The sequence below is a fragment of the Ranitomeya imitator genome, chromosome 2, assembly GCF_032444005.1.
Source record: "Ranitomeya imitator isolate aRanImi1 chromosome 2, aRanImi1.pri, whole genome shotgun sequence".
Taxonomy (NCBI): Eukaryota; Metazoa; Chordata; class Amphibia; order Anura; family Dendrobatidae; genus Ranitomeya; species Ranitomeya imitator.
Window position 1 is genome coordinate 26,176,186 of NC_091283.1, and position 9,911 is coordinate 26,186,096.

General features: G+C 47.4%; 1 protein-coding gene across 2 annotated transcripts in view; it reads right to left on the minus strand.

Annotated features, from left to right (window-relative positions):
* LOC138661493 (carbohydrate sulfotransferase 4-like) overlaps nt 1–8,443 on the minus strand; it is a 101,357-nt gene extending 92,914 nt beyond the window's left edge. The window contains exon 1 of one of the 2 annotated variants that reach the window (XM_069746212.1): nt 8,366–8,443. The gene's annotated coding sequence lies outside the window, so the exon portion shown is untranslated. The remainder of the gene's footprint in view (nt 1–8,365) is intronic. The other variant, XM_069746214.1, reaches the window with a different exon arrangement.
* Between the last annotated feature and the right edge of the window lie 1,468 nt (nt 8,444–9,911).

Genomic DNA, 9,911 nt, shown 5'->3' on the forward strand with positions numbered 1-9,911 from the left:
AACACAGCTCTGCTATACCTGATCATCTCACTGACAAACACAGCTCTGCTATACCCAATCATCTCACCAACAAACACAGCTCTGCTATACCCAATCATCTCACTGACAAACACAGCTCTGCTATAACTGATCATCTCACTGACAAACACAGCTCTGCTATACCTGATCATCTCACCGACAAACACAACACTGCTATGCCTGACCATCTCACCGACAAACACAACACTGCTATACCTGATCATCTCACCGACAAACACAACACTGCTATACCTGACCATCTCACTGACAAACACAGCTCTGCTATACCTGATCATCTCACCGACAAACACAACTCTGCTATACCTGACCATCTCACTGACAAACACAACTCTGCTATACCCGATCATCTCACCGACAAACACAACTCTGCTATACCTGATCATCTCACTGACAAACACAACTCTGCTATACCTGATCATCTCACTGACAAACCCAGCTCTGCTATACCCAATCATCCCACTGACAAACACAGCTCTGCTATACCCAATCATCTCACTGACAAACCCAGCTCTGCTATACCTGATCATCTCACTGACAGAGCTCTGCTATACCTGATCATCTCACTGACAAACACAGCTCTGCTATACCTGAACATCTCACTGACAAACACAGCTCTGCTATACCCGATCATCTCACTGACAAACACAGCTCTGCTATACCCGATCATCTCACTGACAAACACAGCTCTGCTATACCTGATCATCTCACTGACAAACACAGCTCTGCTATACCTGATCATCTCACTGACAAACACAGCACTGCTATACCCGATCATCTCACTGACAAACACTGCTCTGCTATACCTGATCATCTCACTGACAAACACAGCTCTGCTGTACCTGATCATCTCACTGACAAACACAGCTCTGCTATACCCGATCATCTCACTGACAAACACAGCTCTGCTATACCTGATCATCTCACTGACAAACACAACTCTGCTATACCTGAACATCTCACTGACAAACACAGCTCTGCTATACCCGATCATCTCACTGACAAACACAGCTCTGCTATACCCGATCATCTCACTGACAAACACAGCTCTGCTATACCTGATCATCTCACTGACAAACACAGCTCTGCTATACCTGATCATCTCACTGACAAACACAGCTCTGCTATACCTGACCATCTCACCGACAAACACTGCACTGCTATACCTGATCATCTCACTGACAAACACAGCTCTGCTATACCTGATCATCTCACTGACAAACACAGCTCTGCTATACCTGATCATCTCACTGACAAACACAGCTCTGCTATACCTGACCATCTCACCGACAAACACTGCACTGCTATACCTGACCATCTCACTCACAAACACAACTCTGCTATACCTGATCATCTCACTGACAAACACAGCTCTGCTATACCTGATCATCTCACTGACAAACACAGCTCTGCTATACCTGATCATCTCACTGACAAACACAGCTCTGCTATACCTGATCATCTCACCGACAAACCCAGCTCTGCTATACCCAATCATCTCACTGACAAACACAGCTTTGCTATACCTGATCATCTCACTGACAAACACAGCTCTGCTATACCCGAACATCTCACTGACAAACACAGCACTGCTATACCTGATCATCTCACCGACAAACCCAGCTCTGCTATACCCAATCATCCCACTGACAAACACAGCTTTGCTATAACCAACCATCTCACTGACAAACAAAGCTCTGCTATATCTGACCATCTCACCCACAAACACAGCTCTGCTATACCTGATCATCTCACTGACAAACACAGCTCTGCTATACCCAATCATCTCACTGACAAACACAGCTCTGCTATACCTGATCATCTCACTGACAAACACAGCTCTGCTATACCTGATCATCTCACTGACAAACACAGCTCTGCTATACTCGATCATCTCACTGACAAACACAGCTCTGCTATACCTGATCATCTCACTGACAAACACAGCTCTGCTATACCTGATCATCTCACTGACAAACACAGCTCTGCTATACCCGATCATCTCACTGACAAACACAGCACTGCTATACCCGATCATCTCACCGACAAACACAGCTCTGCTATACCTGACCATCTCACCGACAAACACAGCTCTGCTATACCCAATCATCTCACCAACAAACACAGCTCTGCTATACCCAATCATCTCACTGACAAACACAGCTCTGCTATAACTGATCATCTCACTGACAAACACAGCTCTGCTATACCTGATCATCTCACTGACAAACACAGCTCTGCTATACCCGATCATCTCACTGACAAACAGCTCTGCTATACCTGATCATCTCACTGACAAACACAGCTCTGCTCTACCCGATCATCTCACTGACCAACACAGCTCTGCTATACCTGATCATTTCACTGACAAACACAGCTCTGCTATACCTGATCATCTCACCGACAAACACAGCTCTGCTATACCTGATCATCTCACCGACAAACACAGCTCTGCTATACCTGATCATCTCACTGACAAACACAGCTCTGCTATACCTGATCATCTCACTGACCAACACAGCTCTGCTATACCTGATCATCTCACTGACAAACACAGCTCTGCTATACCCGATCATCTCACTGACAAACACAGCTCTGCTGTCACGATCCATGTTTGGATCTGTGACAGATCTGGTTTCCCTCTGATTTAAACCTTTTTTCCTTTCTGGTCATTGGGGGTTAATGCAGTTTTCTGCCCCCGGTGGCCGCTGGTGTTATTGCATTGCTGCTGGGTCAGCTGATGTTTGTGACCACTCCCATCATCCTTTATAAGGTCACCTGGTGCATCAGCCGACTGTTGGTTATACAGTTCCTTTCAGGAGACCAACCTCGCAGTAGCAGCTCCCTGGTGTCAGCCAAGTCTGGTGTTTGGAGCTCAGTTGCTGTACTATCTTTGTTGTGGAGTCTGCAGCGGCGCACAAGACAAGTTCTGAGTTTTGTTACTTTGTAGTTTGTGCATTCACCTTTTGGTATCGTGTTCCCCTCACTCTTATATTGTTAATTCCCGTTTATTTGCTTTGTGGTGCTGTTCACACTGGTCACCCCCTCGGGTGGGGGTTTAGTTCAGGGTTTAACAGGAGTCAGGGACAGGTCGGTGACTTGGGCCTCCCTACCTTCAAGGCTACCCCCAAGTTAAGGAAAGACAGGGCTTCCCCTAGCCGGAGGAGCAGTTCAGGGGCCCAGATTCCTCATCTCCTGTTTTCCTATTTCTGCCCCGTGACATTATAACCAACCATTCTGTTTTTTCTGGTGAGCCATGGCCCAGATGCAGGCCTTTCCCCAATTGCTACAGACCCTCACCGAGGAGTGTAAGGTGCTGCGTAGTGAGGTGGTGCAGCAGCTGCAGCAAATGTTGGGGTTTTGGACCTCGGCTCAGGTACAGGCTTAACCAGAACCCAAGATTTCTCTCCCAGACAGGTTCTCTGGAGGGAGAGATACATTTTTGGTTTTTAAGGAGGCCTGCAAGTTATACTTCAGGCTCTGCCCTCGTTCATCAGGGAGTGAGGAACAACGGGTGGGGATCATCGTTTCCCTTCTTAAGGTGATCCCCAATCCTGGGCCTTCTCCCTGCCGCCGGTTCACCATCCCTACGGTCAGTGGATGAGTTTTTTACGGCTCTAACGCTGGTATATGGTGACCCGGATGGCGTCTCCCTGGCGGAATCCCGACTCCGTAAGATCAAGCAGGGGGCTCGGCCGGCGGAGGACTACTGTTCAGAGTTCAGGAGGTGGGCCACTGACACACAGTGGAATGACCCGGCCCTTAGGAGTCATTTTGTGCAGGTTACAAGATACTCTGGTGCAGTACGCAGCCCCCAGGTCGTTGGAGGCCGCCATGTCTCTTGCCATCCGGGTGGATAGACGCTTGAGGGAGAGGCATACACCAAATGTGCCCCCTATAGTCCTTGCTAGGGAGGAGGACACACCTGGGCAGGCGGACGAACCCATGCTGGTGGGAGGAGTTGGGTCCCAAACTGGGTTGCCTGTGGTTCACCGTGGAGTGGGGGCATGTTTCTACTGTGGGCAGACCGGTCATTTTATCAATATCTGCCCTGCGCGTGCCAAAATACCTATTCCATCTAAAAAGCCACGTCCCCCTGGTCGTGTGGAGGGAGGCGACCAGGGTGTGTATATTTCCTCCATGTTTTCGTCTCGGTGTACCTTACCTGCTGAGGTGGTTATTGGTGGGGTAACTGAGAATATTCCGGTGCTTGTGGACAGTGGAGCAGGAGTCAATTTGGTGGATGCTCATTTTGTCCAGACCCATGGCCTGATGAGTAGGACGCTAGTGAAACCCTTAAGCGTCCAGGCCATTGACTCTGCACCACTCAGCCAGGGGAGCATTACCCAAGTTGTTGACAATATACATCTGCGTATAGGGGCTTGTCATGAAGAGTCGTTATCATGCTACGTCTTGGAGAACTTACCAACTCCCATGGTTTTAGGACTCCCTTGGTTGAAAAGACACAACCCGGTCATAGACTGGCGGTCCAGGGAAGTAGTCAGCTGGGGTCAGTCGTGTAAGGACTGCTGCCCGGGAGCTACGATCTCTGCCGTTCTTCTAAAACCTACTCTTCCCCTTCAGTGGGGGCAGCAGAGGTGCTGCCAGGGACTAGGGGCAAGACTTAACCCTCGCTACAGGTTAACCCAGTGGGTCAGAGACCTTTTAGGAGGAAGGGTCAGATGAGGGTGGTGGTTCCCTCGGAGCATTGTGGGGGTGTGAGTGTAGTGACACAGGGGGACGCCTCTGTTGTCAATTCCTCAAATAATTCTCCGTACTGTGGCAAACGTTTGCATGGAAATAAACGTTCAGGTCCAGACCTGTGTGTGAATGAGTACGTATGGGTGTCCACCAAAAACATCAGGTGGAAGTGTGCAACTGGGACCTGGAGTTCCAGGGTGATTTGGCCATATCGGGTGTCGGCCATTCTCAGCCCGGGGACTTTTCAGTTGGAGTTACCCCCAGTTATGCATATACACAACTCATTCCCCAGGTCGGCGCTCTGGAGTTTTGTGACACCTCCGGAGCCTACGTTGGTGGCATTTTCATCAGGTCGCTTTTGCCATAAACCTGAGAGTCAGGTGACTGCCGAGGTGAACTCTGGTGGATCGAGGCGTCCTCACCGTAGCTAGGTCTGGTGAGGTCTGATGTTGAGTGTCCAGAGGCCACTCATTGAAAGGGGGGTACTGTCGCGATCCATGTTTGGATCTGTGGCAGATCTGGTTTCCCTCTGATTTAAACCTTTTTTCCTTTCTGGTCATTGGGGGTTAATGCAGTTCTCCCCCCCCCCATGCCCGTGGCCACTGGTGTTATTGCATTGCTGCTGGGTCAGATGTTTGTGACCACTCCCACCATCCTTTATAAGGTCACCTGGTGCATCAGCCGACTGTTGGTTATACAGTTCCTTTCAGGAGACCAACGTCGCAGTGGCAGCTCCCTGGTGTCAGCCAAGTCTGGTGTTTGGAGCTCTGTTGCGGTACTATCTTTGTTGTGGAGTCTGCAGCGGCGCACAAGACAAGTTCTGAGTTTGTTATTTTGTAGTTTGTGCATTCACCTTTTGGTATCGTGTTCCCCTCACTCTCATATTGATTATTCCTGTTTATTTGCTTTGTGGTGCTGTTTATACTGTTCACCTCCTGGGGTGGAGGTTGGGGGTTTTGTTCAGGGTTTAACAGGAGACAGGGACAGGTCGGTGACTTGGGCCTCCCTACCTTCAAGGGCACCCCCAAGTTAGAGAAAGACAGGGCTTCCCTTAGCCTGAGGGGCAGTTCAGGGGCCCAGATTCCTCATCTCCTGTTCTCCTATTTCTGCCCCGTGACATCTGCTATACCTGATCATCTCAGTGACCAACAAAGCTCTGCTATACCTGATCATCTCACTGACAAACACAGCTTTGCTATACCTGATCATCTCACTGACAAACACAGCTCTGCTATACCTAATCATCTCACTGACAAACACAGCTCTGCTATACCTGATCATCTCACTGACAAACACAGCTCTGCTATACCCGATCATCTCACTGACAAACACAGCTCTGCTATACCTGACCATCTCACTGACAAACACAGCTCTGCTATACCCGATCATCTCACTGACAAACACAGCTCTGCTATACCTGACCATCTCACTGACAAACACAGCTCTCCTATACCTGATCATCTCACCGACAAACACAGCTCTGCTATACCCGATCATCTCACTGACAAACACAGCTCTGCTATATCCGAACATCTCACTGACAAACACAGCCCTGCTATACCTGACCATCTCACCGACAAACACAGCTCTCCTATATCCGACCATCTCACCGACAAACACAGCTCTGCTATATCCGAACATCTCACTGACAAACACAGCTCTGCTATACCTGATCATCTCACTGACAAACACAGCTCTGCTATACCTGACCATCTCACCGACAAACACAGCTCTGCTATACCTGATCATCTCACTCACAAACACAGCTCTGCTATACCCGATCATCTCACTGACAAACACAGCTCTGCTATACCCGATCATCTCACTGATAAACACAGCTCTGCTATACCTGATCATCTCACTCACAAACACAGCTCTGCTATACCTGATCATCTCACCGACAAACACAGCTCTGCTATACCTGACCATCTCACCGATAAACACAGCTCTGCTATACCCGATCATCTCACTAACAAACACAGCTCTGCTATACCCGATCATCTCACTGATAAACACAGCTCTGCTATACCTGATCATCTCACTCACAAACACAGCTCTGCTATACCTGATCATCTCACCGACAAACACAGCTCTGCTATACCTGATCATCTCACTGACAAACACAGCTCTGCTATACCCGATCATCTCACTGACAAACACAGCTCTGCTATACCTGACCATCTCACCGATAAACACAGCTCTGCTATACCCGATCATCTCACTAACAAACACAGCTCTGCTATACCCGATCATCTCACCGATAAACACAGCTCTGCTATATCCGAACATCTCACTGACAAACACAGCCCTGCTATACCTGACCATCTCACCGACAAACACAGCTCTGCTATATCCGACCATCTCACCGACAAACACAGCTCTGCTATATCCGAACATCTCACTGACAAACACAGCTCTGCTATACCTGATCATCTCACTGACAAACACAGCTCTGCTATACCTGACCATCTCACCGACAAACACAGCTCTGCTATACCTGATCATCTCACTCACAAACACAGCTCTGCTATACCCGATCATCTCACTGACAAACACAGCTCTGCTATACCCGATCATCTCACTGATAAACACAGCTCTGCTATACCTGATCATCTCACTCACAAACACAGCTCTGCTATACCTGATCATCTCACTGACAAACACAGCTCTGCTATACCCGATCATCTCACTGACAAACACAGCTCTGCTATACCCCATCATCTCACTGATAAACACAGCTCTGCTATACCTGATCATCTCACTCACAAACACAGCTCTGCTATACCTGATCATCTCACTGACAAACACAGCTCTGCTATACCCGATCATCTCACTGACAAACACAGCTCTGCTATACCTGACCATCTCACCGATAAACACAGCTCTGCTATACCCGATCATCTCACTAACAAACACAGCTCTGCTATACCGGATCATCTCACCGACAAACACAGCTCTGCTATACCCGATCATCTCACCAACAAACACAGCTCTGCTATACCCGATCATCTCACTGACAAACACAGCTCTGCTATACCTGATCATCTCACCCACAAACACAGATGTAGTACCCGATCATCTCACCGACAAACACAGCTCTGCTATACCCGATCATCTCACTGACAAACACAGCTCTGCTATACCGGATCATCTCACCGACAAACACAGCTCTGCTATACCCGATCATCTCACTGACAAACACAGCTCTTCTATACCTGATCATCTCACCCATAAACACAGCTGTAGTACCCGATCATCTCACCGACAAACACAGCACTGCTATACCTGACCATCTCACTGACAAACACAGCTCTGCTATACCTGACTATCTCACCGACAAACACAGCTCTGCTATACCTGACCATCTCACTGACAAACACAGCTCTGCTACATCTGAACATAGAACAATCATTGGGACCGACATGTAAATATAACCTCTGACTTTTGTCATTACGAGAAGCGGCTGAGATAATTTTGGCCACGTAGCAGAGCTGAGTGTGTCATATGGTAACAGTGTGATACTCTTCCATGGCACGGCAGGAAAATGAAGTCAGTGCCACTCAGAAGACATTGTGGAGCAGTTCCAGCTCTGCTACATCGGCACCTGTAATGTCAGCCTGCAGCGTACCTGGATACGTGTGCGTCGTCCCCGCAGAAGCTCCAGTGTCTGTGATTTCCGCGGAGAGTGAAATGTCGCTGTCAGGCGGGCGGCGATATAAGACATTATAAAACTGGTTATGGATCCGGCTCAGGGAACAGCTGCGGAGCCTGTCTGTTGTTTTTTTTTCGGTTTTTATATTTGCCTCCCTGGATCTGTGTCAGGACTTGTGTATTTTTTGCTCGCTGAGTTGTAGTTTTCATTGATTTCATTTTGCAGCTACAGATCGACATTTTGACCACATTTTATTGCATTTTTCCAGTGTTGATTCCGGAATTTTGTTTTTTTTTAGGTGGATTAAATAATTCTATATTTTGATAGATTGGAATTTTTCGGACACAACAGTATCACATTTTTTTTCTTAATTTTTTTTATTTATTTTTTGAATGTGAAAGGAGGGCTGATTTACACATTTCCTCCCCTAATATGGGGCAATTAGCCTCCTCTTCATGGGGTTTTGCCTTCCTCTGGGTCAACGTGTTAGGCTGTAGGTTGTACTCGATGGACTTGTGTCTTCTTGAAATCTTCAAACTATGAAGCCTTAGAGATCTATGGATCCATGATACAACGACCATAGAAGTCTATATATCCAGAGTACAGAAGCCGTAGAACACCTTAGATCTATAATACATCCACCATAGAAATCTATGGATCCAGACTGAGCCAGGACAAGGTATTTTTTTTCTCCTACAGAAGAGGCAAATGGTGCCTTATGCCCTGCACTCACCCCCAGCTAACCTGCATTTGCCCCTTGCCCACCATTTGTTTATGTACCGGACCTACGGCATTAGACTCACAATATCGAGGATCCCAATTCATCTAATCTAAAAATGAATACATACCACATCATATACACACTAAACGAATACAAGCACACAGAGAATTCACTAATGTATTTAATAAGGGAGGACACTATGTAACAGGAAAATAATAATAATAATCTTTATTATATAGCACCAACATATTCCGCAGCGCTTTACAGTTTAACAATTTCAAACACAACAGTCATAAGTAACAGCGTTAACAATACAATAATTAAAGCAAAATAAGCCGCCCCTGCTCGTGAGAGCTTAGAATCTACAATGAGGTGGGGGAGATGCAAAGCACAGGTGTGTATTTACAATGATGTATTTACAATGAGGGTCCGGCCATCTTCAGGGGTTGGGGGGTAGATGGAGATAGTGAATGGGCTACACACAAACAAACATAACATGACTTTGATTAGTGAACGTGATAGGCCGCTCTGAATAAATGTGTTTTGAGCGAGCGCCTAAATCTATGCAAATTATGGATGGTCCTAATATCTTGGGGTAGAGCATTCCAGAGGATTGGTGCAGCGCGGGAGAAGTCTTGTAGTCGGGAGTGGGAGGTACGGATTAGTGCAGAGGTTAGTCGAAAGTCATTTGCAGAGCGCAGTGGTCTGTTAGGCTGATAGACAGAAATGAGGGAGGAGATGTAAGGGGGGCCGCACTGTGGAGAGCTTTGTGGGTGAGAACAAGTACTTTGAATTGTATCC